This window comes from Triticum aestivum, chromosome 2B (genome assembly GCF_018294505.1).
Source record: "Triticum aestivum cultivar Chinese Spring chromosome 2B, IWGSC CS RefSeq v2.1, whole genome shotgun sequence".
NCBI classification, from domain to species: domain Eukaryota; kingdom Viridiplantae; phylum Streptophyta; class Magnoliopsida; order Poales; family Poaceae; genus Triticum; species Triticum aestivum.
In genome coordinates, this window is record NC_057798.1 from 774853890 (window position 1) to 774871284 (window position 17395).

The following is a 17395-nucleotide window of genomic DNA, read 5'->3' on the forward strand; positions in this document are numbered from 1 at the left end:
ATCCTCCAAACATATGATGCCATGGATTGGTCATGTTGAACTACTTATACTTACCATAAATATATACCAAATAACCGGGAAACAATGTATAAATAAGAAATATACAAATATAAACGGCGAGAACGTCAGAGAGGAGGGCGCCGGATCGCCACTCCATGATTCTCGGATATGGTGGTCTTTTCACCAAGAAATAACTTTTTACAAAGATATTTTAGTAACATTATTTTTAGTAGCATATATATGTTATATTGCTTTGATTTTCTTAATTTATTTCATTATTCTAAACATTCCCTTCAAAAAGAATTACCATAATTTAGTTTCACTGTAGTTTGCGCCAATATTTTGTGTTCCCACCAAAAAAATAGAGTCTATTTATCCTTACAGCTAAACACCCTTCCTAATTATCCACGATTACTGTTATTCTAAACCAAATCACACGGCGTCTTCACGGGCGATTGGATCTGAGCTTGAGGCGGAGATGGCGGAGGACGGAGGCAGAGGCCGCCGTCTCTGCCGGTCGACAACGGAGAAAACGGCCGCAACCGAGGAGGACGGCCATGGAGGGGAGGGTGCTTGCCTCGATCCGGATGAGGGGAGCAGCAGCTGCGACCTCGATGCGGATGAGGAGAGCAGCAACCGCGCCCCTGTTCTTCGAGGCGCGGCGGCCGGCGGCCTCGGCTAGGAGCTTTGCCCTCTTATTCCCGCGCGGTGCAGCGGCGACCTGAGGACGAGTTCGAGACATAGTGGTGGTTCCAGCACACGACGCCGGGGGAGGCGGCGGTGCTTCCTTGCCTTGTCTATTCTCCTTATCTGAGGTCCGTCCGACGGCAGATGCACACCCGACATCGTCATGGAGGCTCCGACCCCGAGGCACCCTCTCTGCTTCCTTCTGGTTGCATCTCCCCCTGGTGAGCTCCTTCTTTCTTCAGTTCCTCGTAATTATTTTTCATTCTGCAGTAGGGTATGGGTGCCCGGGTCTCTTTTAACTTAATCCCCACAAATTCTCATATTGCTATGTGCAGATTCTATTTTATCCATGCCTACATGGTGCACAACAGAACTCCTAACAGGCTTGCAATCTCACGCGTAAGGGAAGATGTGTTCCTCTCTGGCTAGCACCTGCTCGATCAAATGCCTAGCCATTTCAATCGTTTATTGTAGGAAATATAAGGTGCACCCAAATAGGAGGCCATTCTGTGCAGCCTATTCTTTTTGGTTCTAGGAATCCTATGGTAGAGGGTGGTGTTAGTTCTATAAATAACTTTCAGACATTTGTAGTTTTTCAGGTTGTAGCGTGACAACTTTGATCAAAATTTGTTTCAGTTGACTCTACATTCCATTCGTTGATTTTGTGTTCTTAACTGAAAGCAGAGTTTGTTGATCTATGTGACTTGGATTAGTATTCTTCTCTTTGCTATGCTAATATTCACCTTGCTTCAGTTGACCCCACTTTCCGTTCGTTGATTTTGTGTTCTTAACTGAAAGCAGAGTTTGTTGGTGTAAGTGACTTGGATCAGTATTCTTCTTTTTGCATATGCTAATATTCACCTCTAACAGCTGCTAAAGTATCATGGCATTATACCAAACTCTGCTCTGCCCAAATTTTCCAGGCCTGAAGAGAGGAAGAGTAGGCCGGCGGCAAGGATCCAGTGACGACTGCCTCCGTAGCGCAGATACTTTGGATCTATGTGCTTTGGCCAAATTGGTCAGGCCTGAGACTGATTAGAAGGTAATATTGTTCATGCTCTTTGATGATGAGATTGATTCACTTTCTTCCATATTTGAAAATTCAAACTAAATGCTCTTATATGTATTTCAGACCTTTTCTGATATCCTTGAATTAGCCGTGGAAGGCAGAGGAAGTAGAGATAAAAATGTATCACGCTTTTCTCTTCTTTTAAGCATTTCATCTGTTTGATTCATTTTAACAGTACAAGGATTTCCTTTATTCATACGTGATTTTGAAGTGACTCTCACTCATGTGAGGTTTAGCATTAGGGATATTTCCATATGTTTACTTTGAGCTCATTTTATCATCTTTTTTGTTAGCGACTTCCTGTTCTTCATTCATGTTAGACAGCGGTCCATGTACTGACCAAGAACAAAAAACTGCTTATGAATGGTTTGAGTGGAGGTAGAAACAAATTGTGGTATTTTGGCTAATTGGTTGGATGACTACTTTAACTTTTTACCTTGCACAAAATAATCGATTCCTGGTTTCCCTTTATGTTTCTTTCTCGCAAATGCCATTGGAAGCTCTCTGTGATTTCTAATGCTGGCCATTTTGTTGGTTCATTGTGGCACAATTCGAAGCAGCCGCATATAAATGTGTAAGTGGCATCATGATTTGGGACACTACAGCGACATTTTGCTCATATCATAGTGCATACAACCTTTTTCACATGTGTTATCTTATTGTACCATGGATATGCACTGCTTATGTATATTCATTTGTTGTATGCTTTACAGGACAGATGGGCCTGGAAGATACACCAGAAACAGAAGAAAAAGTTCTCAAAATTGCGGAAGAGCGATATAGAGGCCGGTGATCAACTCTAAGCTCCACTTACAAGGCATACAAAACAGATGCAGCTAGATTGGCTAATCTGTCGGAAGATTTACAACCGGAAGAGTGAATGGATGATTGAGTACTTTGGCACTCATTCAAAATTTCAGGTTATCTCTAAGATCACTCTTTGTCTACTATGTGTTAAAATGAAATTGCTTTTCTGACTAGTTATATTTGGTTTTGATGAATTGATAGGAACACAACTGAAAGAACACCGATAACCGTAAGAAACAGAAGACAAAACACAAAATTAGATCAAAATCTTACTCGCAACTAAGTTTTGAGAAGGTATGAATCTAACTAAATATGTATGCCTCGCTGCTAACTCTCACCTAGGCGAAGAATGGAACATGGTCTAACACAGAGTCCCAGGATGTTTAAGTAAGTATACTGACTTTTGGTTATTCTATAGTTATTCAATGATGTGCATTCTGCATGCTTTTGCATCAGCTGGGATTATTCATGTGTTGGATCGTGTTATTCTTGTTTCATTTTTTACAGTGTCAATATTGATGCGGCACCTATAATTGTTCTTTCCGTTTTTAGGACAAAACACGTCAAGAGGTTGAAAACAAAGAAACTGAAACTCATGGTCCATTTTCAAGTAAGCATGTCATTGGCCTTCATAATTAGCTAACTGCTTCTTCTCTTTCACCATGCATTGCTGCTGCATTTAGTCACAACTTAAAAAAATGAATATGTGCTAGCTAGGGACATGAACTTAACTGAAACTATAGATCGAGTCAAAACTTAAATCAATAGCGGAAGCTTTTAGTACATATACTTGTGCATACACTTTAGACATTTACACTTGTAAAACTGTTATGACCCCTCAGTTACATGCTTGCTGACACAGTATTACTCCTCCAATTAGTCTGGCAACAGTTCTTTTTAACAATGGGGCTGAAATAATTGTATGGCATATGTTATACTGGACTCATTAACTAGAACTATTTTTTTTATTTCTTGATTGCAGGATCCAAAGAATTAGCTCGACTGGACTCTAGATCACACACAGTTTAGTCTTGGCACTTAATTGGGATGGCTAAATTACATTTGAGTTTCATTTGATGGATATTTACTATGAGAATTATGAATTTTATTAATCTACATATTATACGTATGGTTTTGAATATTGTAATTGATTGCCTGTATTTTTTTTAGGTTGCAATAGGCTATTGCCACAACCCACTTTTGGTTGCCACATGTTAGCACCACAAAAGTTAAAATTGTCACAATAGTTTCTCGCTACAAACATTTCACCCGTTGTGATAACTTCTTATCACCATCAAAACTAGTATGTTGCAATTTCTTGTTACGACGACCGGAATATTTGTTGCCATAAGTTCATGCCACAAATGTAGCGGTTTGTGGCAAAATGCCTAATGCCACGAAAACAAGGATTGTTGCCATAGTTTATTGCCACAATTGACTATTGCCACGAAAGGGTATGCACCACGAAACGAACGTCGTTGGCATAAGTTGTTGCCACGAATGTCTATCGCCACGAGCTATCAGTCGCTACGATTCTTTACATGTTGCATTAAAGCTATCTCCACAAAGCAAATTGTGGCAGTAGGTGAGTGTTGCCACGGGAAAACATGTGGCAACTTCCCACATTGTAACATCCCAAATTTTCAATTTGGAATGTTATACATTAAATCATCATGCATTACATATTTTCTTGCATTTGCCGATCCTAGAAATTTCACGCAACTCAAGGACCCTCGGAGAGAGTTGGAGATTTCGAGATTTTCATATTTGAGTTTCCTCAAATTATGAAAAAAGAGGATCATTTGATTTTATTTATTTCATCTTCAACTAATTTTCCAATATCCAAAAATATGAGAGGGAATAATATGACTTTCCCAAAAATTTGGAAAAATGAAGATTTAATAAATAAATCAAATTCTGGATTTTCCTCGGAGTTTATTTGCCCTAGAAAAAAAATGCGTGTTTTCAAAAATTGCATTTTAGGCCCCGAGTAAAAGTTCATTTTGTTCGACTCATTTTTAGGAGTCGGGGAAAATTTACTTTGTAAATTTTGGAGTTCGTTTAGATTTTATTTCATTCGTTTTTCTGCGCGCGATATATATTTAAAAAAAACGCGCAGCGCCCCGCCTGGGCCAAGGGCCCAGCCGGCCCAGCCGCCCTTCCCCTCGCGCGCCCGCGCGCAGCGCGCCACCGCCGCCGCCCTTGCCTTGCTCCTTCCCCAAGCAGCACCCCCCCTTTAAATACCCCAGCACCCCCCTCTCCTCCCCAACCCGCAGCCGCCGCCGCCCCAAGCAGCAGCCGCAGCCGCCGCGCCGCAGCCGCCGCCGCCCCGCCGCCTAGCCGCCGCCCCGCCGGAGCCCCGCCTCATCGAGGTAGCCGCGCCGCGCCACCCTCCCCTCGGTTTGGTTTTTTATAAAAACCGTTCCGGTTTTCTTTTTCCGTCGTTCGGTTTTTTCTTTCGAAACCCTAGACCGGTTTTAATTCCGGTTTGGTTGTTTAGCGAGCGTTCGCCGGACCGTTCGTCTTAACGAACGTGATCACCGGTTATTCCCGGTTAACGAACATTCGTTCGTTTAACCGTTCGTCGTTTTCTTTTAATCGGATTTATTTTACTATTTTCTGATCGCGATTTCAGATCCGATCTTCGTTCTAGTTTATTTTCCCGCATGTTTATCGGAATCAGGTGATTCAAGCGCCTGGAGTTTCGTTTCGAAATAGCCGTTCCGACTAATCAACTTAAACAAAGTTTTGCTACTGTAAAATTTGACCTAGTTTCAACTTGCTAGAACCGAGCTGTTTTTCTTCCGCCGGTTGTTTTCGTTGTTTTGTTCGTTTCATTTTCTTTTGCAACCAGGGTTCTTAAGTTGAACTTTCTGGTTAGATCTTTTATTCGAGATTTACCCGTGCATTAGATGAGTACTTATTGTATGCTTGTTGTTTGTCTGCGATAGATCACCCGGAGTGCGCCGCTTGTTACTTCGAATCTCTAGGTTTCGCGGATCATCAGCAAGGCAAGTAACACTTGATCATACCTTTTTCTACTACCCAGTTTTTTTATGCATTAGATCAATCCTCAAACATTGCATGATTAGGATCTAATTAAATTGTGGGATGGGAAGTAGATGAGGTAGTACCTATTACCTGTGTTACTTATGAAACCTTTGGGAGTTACTTCTGTGTTTGCTTATTATGCCATGCTATGCTAGTAGACGTGGATTGGGTGAGTGAATATCCATGACAGATGTGAGTTTGTTAATTAATCGTTTATCTAAGGTGGCAACTTAAATACACATCTGGGTGGATTAAGGCACCTGGGGTATCCAGTGATTGCCTGTTTTTTTTGGAAATCCCGGGGTTACCGTGTGATGTTCCTATGGACCGCCACCCAGGCTCAAACGGATCATAAGATAATTCATGCTAGTAACTTCCGTGTGCAGCCACAAGCCATTATGGGCTCTGGCATAGTTGACTAAGTCGTGTGAACTCTTATAGTGGTGGACTAGCAGATGTAGGGAATGTAGGTGTACCGGTCTACCCATCGTAAGGTGCTAGCACTTTTGAAAGACTATGTGTCAGTCATCCGTTTCTCAAACACCCTGTAGTGCGAGAAACCAAATGGAGGCGATCGAATCTTGTGGGGAAAAGTGCGCAAACCTCTGCAGAGTGTACAAACTAATCATGAGTAGCCGTGTCCCCGGTTATGGACATCTTGAGTATGTAGTACTTGAATATCATGTGAGTCTCAACATGTTACTCTAATTAATATTGTTGGGTTTGTTAAAGATTATTTTAATTGGGATTGAGGATGCTGTCAACCATTCTCAATGATTAACAACCACCATGATAGTTAATTAAAATTTATTCCTTTGCAGTAGGGAAAAATTGGCTTTATGCAAAAACTGTAACCATAGAGCTTTTACACCAGCCAAATTGCATGTAGTGTAGCTTATTCCAATGTTATTCTCTATGTGTTACATTGCCAGCATATTCCATGTGCTGACCCGTTTTCGGGCTGCAACGTTTCATGTTGCAGACTTTTCAGACGACGAGTAAGGTGCTTTAGGTCGTGGTTCTATACTCAGTGATGTCGTTGGAGTTGATGGACTCACTTATCTTCCAAGTCTTCCGCTGTTATCGTTATTAGATGGCCTTAAGCCATATTTATTGTAATAAGTCCTCTTTTGGACAATGATGTAATAAGTGTGTGATTGCTACTCTGTTATAAATCCTTCGAAGTACTGTGTGGTGTCAGCATTACTGATCCAGGGATGACACCGGAGCATAGAGACTTGACCATCTGAGGTCGGGTCGCTACAGAGATGGTATCAGAGCACACGCTGACTGTAGGACACGAGTACTAAGTTAAAGCCATAGATCACTATTCTCTTCTCATTTTCTAACTCCTCATCTTTTCTACTCTTTTAGGATGACGGACGCAAAGATCAAGTACGCCCAACCAGATGAAGGCACACCTTTTGGATTCCATTTGAAGGAAGTCACCAAGTACCTGAACATTGGACTACCAAGCTTCACCGGGACTTTCACCGCCACTCTGCCTGAAGAGGAGCGCTGGAAGATTCAAGCTCACGTTCCGGGAAGAACATTTGCCCCAATCACCAAGCCTATAGATAGTGTTTTCAGTGCACCAACCTGGAGTCTGGGAAAGAGCATGGCAGCTCATATCACCATGGGACGCATTGGAGAAATTTATCAAGAAGACCTCAAGGACACTATCTACCAGATTTGCGGACGCCGAAATGAACAATGGGAGATAGTCAGCACCAAGAAGGATAGATCCATTGCAGCTGTGCAATGTTAAACCAGCAAATTCGACGCCAGGAGAACCAGATGTGCAATGATATGATAGAATTGAAGAATGCGAAGGGAAGGATCATCGAACTTGAAGGAGAGCTGAAGTCTACACGCAAGGACTACATGGACGAGATCGTAGCTGTAGTAAGGCACAATAGCGATCTTAAGCATGAGATTGAAGAACTCAAGAAGAAGTTAGCGCTCAAGAATGAAGACAAGTACGTTGACTGCCCGAGCAACTACATCATCATCGACGACACCGATTCAGATCCAAGTGAGCCCGACTTTGAAGACAAAGCTGGAGCAGACATCATGGAGTCTTCCACCGGTTCAAATTAATAGATGACCCCCACATATTAGTAGTATTCCCTCCATGTAAACATTTTAGTTCAGCACTTTTGCGATAGTTAGACCGTTGTAAGCCCTTTGTTTGAATTGAATGAAGTGATTTTGTGTGCATTTGCTCATGTGCATTTGGGTAGTGTTTTCTCCTTAGACCTCACTCTATTCTTAATTTCTCATCTTTTCTAAACCCTTCAGATGCCACCGAGACGCGACCCCGGGTTTGTTTTCCCGCCAGAGATCACCCAGTTGATTCAGCAGCAGAACACTTTGATCCAAACATTGGTACAAAACTAAGGCAACAACAACAACAACCCACCACCACCACCACCTGCGGATCACTTGACTCGTTTTCTTAGGCTGCAACCGTCGGTATATTCTAGTAGCACCGAGCCGATTGTAGCAGATGATTGGCTCCATAAGATAGGGAGGGAGTTGACCACTGCAGGATGTACAGATGGTGAGAAGGTGAAGTTTGCTGCACATCAGCTTGACGGACCCGCAGCAGCATGGTGGGAGATTTTCACAGCCACTTACCCTGTAGACACTGTCACATGGGATCAGTTTCAGCAAGCTTTCCGCACTGCCCATGTTTCAGCAGGAGCTATGGCCATGAAGAAGTGTGAGTTTCGCAACTTACGCCAAGGAGGAAGGACTGTTGGCCAGTATGTGGATGATTTTAGTAAGCTAGCACGTTATGCCCCAGATGACGTTGCTACAGATGCAGCTAAGCAGGAGAAGTTTCTAGAAGGACTGAATGATGAGCTGAGCATGCAGTTGATGGCAGCCACTTTCAATAACTACCAGGAGTTGGTAGACCATGCCCTCATGATTGAAGGAAAGCAGCAGCAGATTGAGAATCGCAAGAGGAAGTATGGGCAAGGGAAGTATAACTCTGGAGCCCAGCAAAAGCCCCGTTATACTCGTAAACAGGGAGTTCAGTTTCAGCATACCCATGGAGGAGGTGGTACGCACAACCATAATGGCCACAAGAATGGTAATGGAGGAAGCAACGGCCAGAACCGGACCACACCATCAACCCCAGCCAAGAAAGACCTGAGTCATGTCACCTGTTACAAGTGTTCCAAGACCGGACATTATGCAAATGACTGCCCCGAAGGCCAAGGTGGAAATGGAAGCTCAGGAAAGAAGCCGAACCCTTTCAACAGGGGACAGGTGAACCACATTGATGTGGAGGAGGTTGAAGATCAGCCCGATTCAGTAATCGGTAAGTTTTTGGTTAAGTCATTTACTGCACTTGTTCTTTTCGATACCGGCGCAACGCATTCATACATATCAAGAGGATTTGTAGAAAAGTATAGTCTACCTACTCAGATTCTTAAAACCCCTATGCTAGTAAGCTCACCAGGAGCGGAGTATATGGCCAGACAAGGATGTTTTCAAGTGCCATTAAGTATAGGAAGGCATGTATTCCCGACGGATTTGATCATTTTGGAATCCCGAGGATTGGATGTGATTCTCGGTATGGATTGGCTGTCTATGTATGGGGGAAACATCGATTGCGCAAGTAAAACGATTTTGCTCACAACACCAGAAGGAAAAAGGATTAGGTATGTATCGCGACATGGACCAAATAGGAATCAAGTAAATTCCCTATCAGGAGTTGTGCAGGAAGAGGTGCCAGTGGTGAAGGATTACCCTGATGTATTTCCTGAGGAATTGCCAGGAATGCCACCGGATAGAGACATTGAGTTTCTGATTGAGCTCTTGCCAGGTACAGGCCCAATATCGAAGCGACCATACAGGATGCCCGCACAGGATTTGGCGGAAATCAAGAAGCAGATTAAGGAACTATTGGATAAAGGTTATATACGCCCAAGTTCTTCACCTTGGGGATCACCCGTACTTTTAGTAGAGAAGAAGGATGGATCGTTAAGGATGGTCGTTGACTATCGTGGATTGAATGAAGTAACAATCAAGAACAAGTACCCACTACCAATGATAAATGATCTGTTTGATCGTTTGCAAGGAGCTAAGGTGTTTTCCAAGATCGATTTGCGATCAGGGTACCATAAGTTGAAGATTCAAGAGCAGTACATACCTAAGACAGCATTCACCACAAGATATGGACTGTATGAGTATACCGTTATGTCATTTGGACTGACTAACGCACCTGCCTATTTCATGAACCTGATGAACAAAGTGTTTATGGAGTTTTTTGATAAGTTCGTCGTGGTGTTCATTGATGATATTTTGGTTTTCTCGAAGAATGAAGAGGAACATAAAGAACATTTGCGATTGGTTTTGGAGAAACTAAGGGAACATCAGTTATATGCCAAGTTCAGCAAATGTGAGTTTTGGCTAAAGGAAGTTGGATTTCTTGGACATGTTATATCCGGAGAAGGGATAGCAGTTGACCTTAAAAAGGTTGAGACCGTAACCGAATGGGAAGCACCAACGACAGTTGGAGAGATTCGGAGTTTTCTTGGACTCGCAGGATACTACCGGAGATTCATTGAGAATTTCTCAAGGATTGCAAAGCCTATGACAGAGTTGTTGAAGAAGGATACTAAGTTCATTTGGACTGAGGAGTGTGAGGCTAGTTTCTAGGAGTTGAAGAAACGTTTGGTTACCTCACCAGTGTTAATTTTGCCAGATCAAACCAAGGATTATGAAGTGTATTGCGACGCTTCACGTCGAGGACTTGGAGCAGTCCTTATGCAGGAGGGAAGAGTTGTTTCGTATGCTTCATGACAACTGAAACCTCACGAATTAAATTATGCCACACATGATTTGGAGTTAGCAGCCGTTGTGCATGCATTGAAGACATGGAGACATTTCCTCATTGGAAATCATTGTGAGGTGTACACGGATCACAAGAGTTTGAAGTACATTTTCACGCAGAAAGAGTTAAACCTTAGACAAAGGAGATGGTTGGAACTCATCAAGGATTATGATATGAGATTGCATTATCATCCCGGAAAGGCTAATGTAGTAGCTGACGCATTGAGTCGCAAGAGCCATGTCAATACACTGATGACGGGAGAGATACCAAAGGAGTTAGCAGAAGATTTTCATGAGCTATGTTTGGAAATAGTTCCGAGAGGCTATGTAGCAGCATTGGAGATTCAGTCTACCTTGATGGATAAAATCAGAGAAGCTCAGAAAAATGACAAAGATATCGCGGATTTAAAGAAGAAAATGAGCGAAGGAAAAGCAAAGGGATTTCGTGAGGATGAGCACGATACCCTATGGTTTGAGGACCGTATTTATGTGCCAAATGACCCGGAGATCAGGAAGTTGATTCTACAAGAGGCACATGATTCGCCCTATTCGATTCATCTAGGAAATACCAAGATGTATTTGGATTTGAAGGAAACGTTCTGGTGGACCGGAATGAAGAAGGATATCGCGGAGTATGTAGCAGTTTGTGATGTATGTCAGAGGGTGAAGGCAGAACATCAGAAGCCAGCAGGATTGTTGCAACCATTGCCGATACCCAAATGGAAGTGGGATAAACTAGGCATGGATTTCATCACAGGTTTGCCAAAGACTCGTTCAGGCTATGACTCGATTTGGGTTATAGTCGACCGCTTGACGAAGGTAGCTCATTTCATTCCAGTCAAGACTACCTATAGGAGTGCTAAGTTGGCAAAGATATACATGACCAGAATTGTGTGTTTGCACGGAGTTCCGAGGAGTATCGTATCAGATAGAGGAACCCAATTTACCTCAAAGTTTTGGAATCAGTTGCATGAAACATTGGGAACCAGGCTGGAATTCAGTACAGCTTTCCACCCACAGACAGATGGACAGACTGAGAGAGTCAATCAGATTTTGGAGGATATGCTGAGAGCTTGTGCACTAGATTATGGATCTAGTTGGGATGATAACTTGCCGTATGCAAAGTTTTCTTATAACAACAGTTACCAAACCAGCTTGAAGATGGCACCTTTCGAAGCTTTATACGGAAGGAGGTGCAGGACACCGTTATCATGGGACGAAGTTGGAGACCGTCAGTTGTTTGGACCAGATTTGATTAAAGAGTCTGAACAGAAAGTTAAGTTGATTCGCGATAGGCTCAAGGTAGCCCAGTCCAGACAGAAAAGTTATGCGGATGCAAAACGCAAAGAGATAGAATATGAAGTTGGAGACAGAGTTTATCTTAGAGTATCCCCGCTTCGAGGAGTTAAGCGTTTTGGAGTTAAGGGAAAATTAGCACCACGTTTCGTTGGACCGTATAGGATCTTGCAGCGCATGGGAGAAGTCGCTTATAAGCTGGAATTGCCAGAGGGACTGTCAGAATTTCATGATGTATTCCATGTTTCTCAACTGAAGAAATGTCACGCCGAGATGGCAGAGGTACCACTAAGAGATACAGTGCCACTTGAAGCAATTCAGTTGAAGGATGATTTAACATATGAGGAGAAACCAGTCAAGATTCTCGATTATGCCAGCAGAGTTACTCGCAGCAAGGTTATGAAGTTTTGCAAGGTTCAGTGGAGCCACCACACTGAGTATGAAGCCACCTGGGAGAGAGAAGAAGATTTGCTCAAGGACCACCCTCACCTATTTTCTAGCCAACCCGAATCTCGAGGGCAAGATTCATCTTAAGGGGGGTAGGTTTGTAACATCCCAAATTTTCAATTTGGAATGTTATACATTAAATCATCATGCATTACATATTTTCTTGCATTTGCCGATCCTAGAAATTTCACGCAACTCAAGGACCCTCGGAGAGAGTTGGAGATTTCGAAATTTTCATATTTGAGTTTCCTCAAATTATGAAAAAAGAGGATCATTTGATTTTATTTATTTCATCTTCAACTAATTTTCCAATATCCAAAAATATGAGAGGGAATAATATGACTTTCCCAAAAATTTGGAAAAATGAAGATTTAATAAATAAATCAAATTCTGGATTTTTCTCGAAGTTTATTTGCCCTAGAAAAAATGCGTGTTTTCAAAAGTTGCATTTTAGGCCCTGAGTAAAAGTTCATTTTGTTCGACTCATTTTTAGGAGTCGGGGAAAATTTACTTTGTAAATTTTGGAGTTCGTTTAGATTTTATTTCATTCGTTTTTCTATGCGTGATATATATTTAAAAAAACGCGCAGCGCCCCGCCTGGGCCAAGGGCCCAGCCGGCCCAGCCGCCCCTCCCCTCGCGCGCCCGCGCGCAGCGCGCCACCGCCGCCGCCCTTGCCTTGCCCCTTCCCCAAGCACCCCCCCCTTTAAATACCCCAGCACCCCCCCTCTCCTCCCCAACCCGCAGCCGCCGCCGCCCCAAGCAGCAGCAGCCGCAGCCGCCGCCGCCGCCGCGCCGCAGCCGCCGTCGCCGCCGCCCCGCCGCCCCGCCGGAGCCCCGCCTCGTCGAGGTAGCCGCGCCGCGCCACCCTCCCCTCGGTTCGCCTTTTTTTATAAAAACCGTTCCGGTTTTCTTTTTCCGTTGTTCGGTTTTTTTTCGAAACCCTAGACCGGTTTTAATTCCTGTTTGGTTATTTAGCGAGCGTTCGCCGGACCGTTCATCTTAACGAACGTGATCACCGGTTATTCCCGGTTAACGAACGGCCGTTCGTTTAACCGTTCATCGTTTTCTTTTAATCGGATTTATTTCACTATTTTTTGATCGCGATTTCAGATCTGATCTTCGTTCTAGTTTATTTTCTCGCACGTTTATCGGAATCAGGTGATTCAAGCGCCTGGAGTTTCATTTCGAAACCGCCGTTCCGACTAATCAACTTAAACAGAGTTTTGCTACTGTAAAATTTGACCTAGTTTCAACTTGCTAGAACCGAGCTGTTTTTCTTCCGCCGGTTGTTTCTGTTGTTTTGTTCGTTTTGTTTTCTTTTGCAACCAGGGTTCTTAAGTTGAACTTTCTGGTTAGATCTTTTATTCGAGATTTACCGTGCATTAGATGAGTACTTATTGTATGCTTGTTGTTTGTCTGCGATAGATCACCCGGAGTGCGCCGCTTGTTACTTCGAATCTCTAGGTTTCGCGGATCATCAGCAAGGCAAGTAACACTTGATCATACCTTTTTCTACTACCCAGTTTTTTATGCATTAGATCAATCCTCAAACATTGCATGATTAGGATCTAATTAAATTGTGGGATGGGAAGTAGATGAGGTAGTACCTATTACCTGTGTTATTTATGAAACCTTTGGGAGTTACTTCTGCGTTTGCTTATTATGCCATGCTATGCTAGTAGACATGGATTGGGTGAGTGAATATCCATGACAGATGTGAGTTTGTTAATTAATGGTTTATCTAAGGTGGCAACCTAAATACACATCTGGGTGGATTGAGGCACCTGGGGTATCCACTGATTGCCTGTTTTTTTTTTGGAAATCCCGGGGTTACCGTGTGATGTTCCTATGGACCGCCACCCAGGCTCAAAGGGATCATAAGATAATTCATGCTAGTAACTTCCGTGTGCAGCCACAAGCCATTATGGGCTCTGGCATAGTTGACTAAGTCGTGCGAACTCTTATAGTGGTGGACTAGCAGATGTAGGGAATGTAGGTGTACCGGTCTACCCATCGTAAGGTGCTAGCACTTCTGAAAGACTATGTCTCGGTCATCCGTTTCTCAAACACCCTGTAGTGCGAGAAACCAAACGGAGGCGATCGAGTCTTGTGGGGAAAAGTGCGCAAACCTCTGCAGAGTGTACAAACTAATCATGATTAGCCATGTCCCCGGTTATGGACATCTTGAGTATCTAGTACTTGAATATCATGTGAGTCTCAACATGTTACTCTAATTAATATTGTTGAGTTTGTTAAAGATTACTTTAATTGGGATTGAGGATGCTGTCAACCATTCTCAATGATTAACAACCAGCATGATAGTTAATTAAAATTTATTCCTTTGCAGTAGGGAAAAATTGGCTTTATGCAAAAACTGTAACCATAGAGCTTTTACACCAGCCAAATTGCATGTAGTGTAGCTTATTCCAATGTTATTCTCTATGTGTTACATTGCCAGCATATTCCATGTGTTGACCCGTTTTCGGGCTGCAACGTTTCATGTTGCAGACTTTTCAGACGACGAGTAAGGTGCTTTAGGTCGTGGTTCTATACTCAGTGATGCCGTTGGAGTTGATGGACTCACTTATCTTCCAAGTCTTCCGCTGTTATCGTTATTAGATGACCTTAAGCCATATTTATTGTAATAAGTCCTCTTTTGGACAACGATGTAATAAGTGTGTGATTGCTACTCTGTTATAAATCCTTCGAAGTACTGTGTGGTGTCAGCATTACTGATCCAGGGATGACACCGGAGCACAGAGACTTGACCATCTGAGGTCGGATCGCTACACACATGGTTGTTGCAATAGCACACTTTATTGCCACGATTGCTTTTTTGTGGCAATAACCTATTACCATGTGTCCAGTCGCAACGGCTGCCAACGAATGATGTTTCGTGGCAATAGGTACTTATTGCCACAAATCGACATGTATTGCGACAAATGATTTTGTTGCAATAGACCCGGATCCTTGTTGTGGTGGTGTGCGTCCGGCCGGCAGAAGAGCTCCTCTGGGTAGTATTGCGTGTGCGTGTACCTACATGTCAGTCTTTGTGAGAAATAAAGCCAAGATACAAGTCTTCATGTGCCGCGGCGTTTGTTGCTGGGAAACTTGTGGTGTCTTCTTCGTCTACTTATGTCCGCCATGACCCCAACAAAGAGGCCAAGTGTTACGCCAGGCAACAAATGGCCCTAGTGAATCATCGGTCATTAACAGGCCGAAAAACAAACCGGGCTAGAATTGACCCAACTCTAGAATGGGCCAGTAACAAGCCAAAATGCTCGCATCACAGAAGACGGCCCAATTCCTCCATGGGCCGCTAACAGGCAGAAAACACACCATACCGTAGTCTGGCCCATATACATAGCAGATTGTTAATGGGCTGGAACTTTCAATGGGCCATGTGCAAGCAGGCCATTAGTGGGCCGGGCCACTAACTTTTCCTAAATTTTGTGGGCGGATTGGGCCTGCCTTTTTATGTAAACGGGCCACTGTTCGATCATGCCACGTGTCTCCTTTTCATTGACAGGTATCATCAGTTCAATGTGCGATACATGTCGCAATGTAGAGCTGACACGTGGTTTCGTTGGCAAATGACAAATTGACACGTGGATAGTTGTTATTGGTTGAGGCTGTTAACGAGTATCCGATCCAAAAACGGCACTCAATAGCTTAATGGCAGCCCGCTACGGTGGCTGCCATGTGTCGGTTACTCTTGACGAAATAACTTCTATGGCACGCCACTTATCATCAAGGAAGTGGACACTTCCGTGATTATACGGCGCATTGTCATGAAACGATCCAGTGATAGCACATGTACGACTACCTTAATTCTGTCATGAAATCGTCACGAATGTACATGCGTGGAAAAATGAGTTAAATGCACTGGAGGTCCTATAAGTTTCGCCGTTGTGTCACTTTAGTCCTATTTCTTTGAAAATGCACCTTTAGGTCCCAATTCTTTAGTAAGTGGTTCATTTGAGGTCCTTTTTTTCATTAGCGCTCACTGACCTGCCCGCGTGGCGTGTTGACCCACGCCACATCGACAGTGGGCCCAACCGCCAGGCGAGAAACTTTGCAATTAGCCCCCCCCCCCCCCCGATCTATTCCCCTCTCATTGGCGCCCCATCTCCTCTTTCGGGGCTACTCTGGCAGCGACGTTGGAGGCGATCCGGGGCGGCGCCGATGATGATTTCCTCAGTGCGGCCACGGCCGAAGGTGATCTGGAGGCCAATCCAAGAAGGTGACCGTGAAGATGCCCCCTTCTGTGGCGGCCAACGGGCGATCCTCCTCCATGTTATGATAAGAACCATAATCTTGTCATTCCTCTTCTCCTATAGTGCTTCTAATCTGCTATAACTGTGCCATAGTCATTGATTTACTTCGATTTGCACTATCACATTTAGGATTCCGAAACCGCATGCTCTGATTTGATGTTAGGGTTAGGGTTTCGGTTCTAAATCCAAAAAGACCACTGTTTTTGTAATTTTTTCACTCCAATACATCAATTGAAATTTGACAAATTGTTTTCATTGTAATGATAGGACCAAATGAAGAAGTGTTTTCTGCTGAAATCAATTATGATGGACTATTCTGTGGATTTGGGTCAAACAAGTCTTATATTGATGGAAAAATTGAGTAATTTGATGGATGTGAAGTTGAGACATGGTCTCCACTTTGGATCAAGGACTTTGTGGTGCAGTTAGGATATGATATGGCCCAGTGTAGTGTTTATTGGCTGCTCCTTGGTATGGACTTGGATAAAGGACTGCGAATTGTTGAAAGGGATACAGACACACTAAGCATGTGTGCTGTTGTTCCTAAGTTCCAACATTTTCAGCTATATGTTGATCACAAAGAATTAACTGGTAACATAGGCTTTGATGATGTGTGCATCATTGGATCTACAGAGCTTCCACCAGTGTTCAGTCCAACAAAACATGGTGTTAATTTGCATATAAGGAATAGCCCTAGACTAAAGACCAAAGCTATGAAGGGAATGCTAAATGAAGCACATGTGGCCAGCGGCAGTGTGATAAGGGCTAAGACAGATGTACTGAAGGAGAGAACAACTGGGAGAAGATAAAGAGTGGAAGTGCATGAGCAAGAAACTTATGACAATAGTAGTGGCTCGGAGTGGGTTGACTCTGACAATGAAGTTCAGAAGGATGATGATGATCTCTTTGCAG

At 43.4% G+C, this 17395-nt stretch overlaps 1 long non-coding RNA gene across 7 annotated transcripts; it reads left to right on the forward strand.

Annotated features, from left to right (window-relative positions):
• Nucleotides 1-412: 412 nt before the first annotated feature.
• LOC123047314 (uncharacterized) lies at nucleotides 413-3704 on the forward strand. Of its 7 annotated transcripts, XR_006422936.1 has the most exons (8): nucleotides 413-908; nucleotides 1023-1729; nucleotides 1820-1876; nucleotides 2317-2330; nucleotides 2470-2676; nucleotides 2765-2950; nucleotides 3116-3173; nucleotides 3546-3704. It is a non-coding gene; the product is annotated as an uncharacterized lncRNA (long non-coding RNA). The 7 variants fall into 7 exon arrangements; XR_006422934.1 differs by having other exon boundaries at nucleotides 1820-2330; XR_006422933.1 differs by lacking the exon at nucleotides 2317-2330.
• Nucleotides 3705-17395: the final 13691 nt, after the last annotated feature.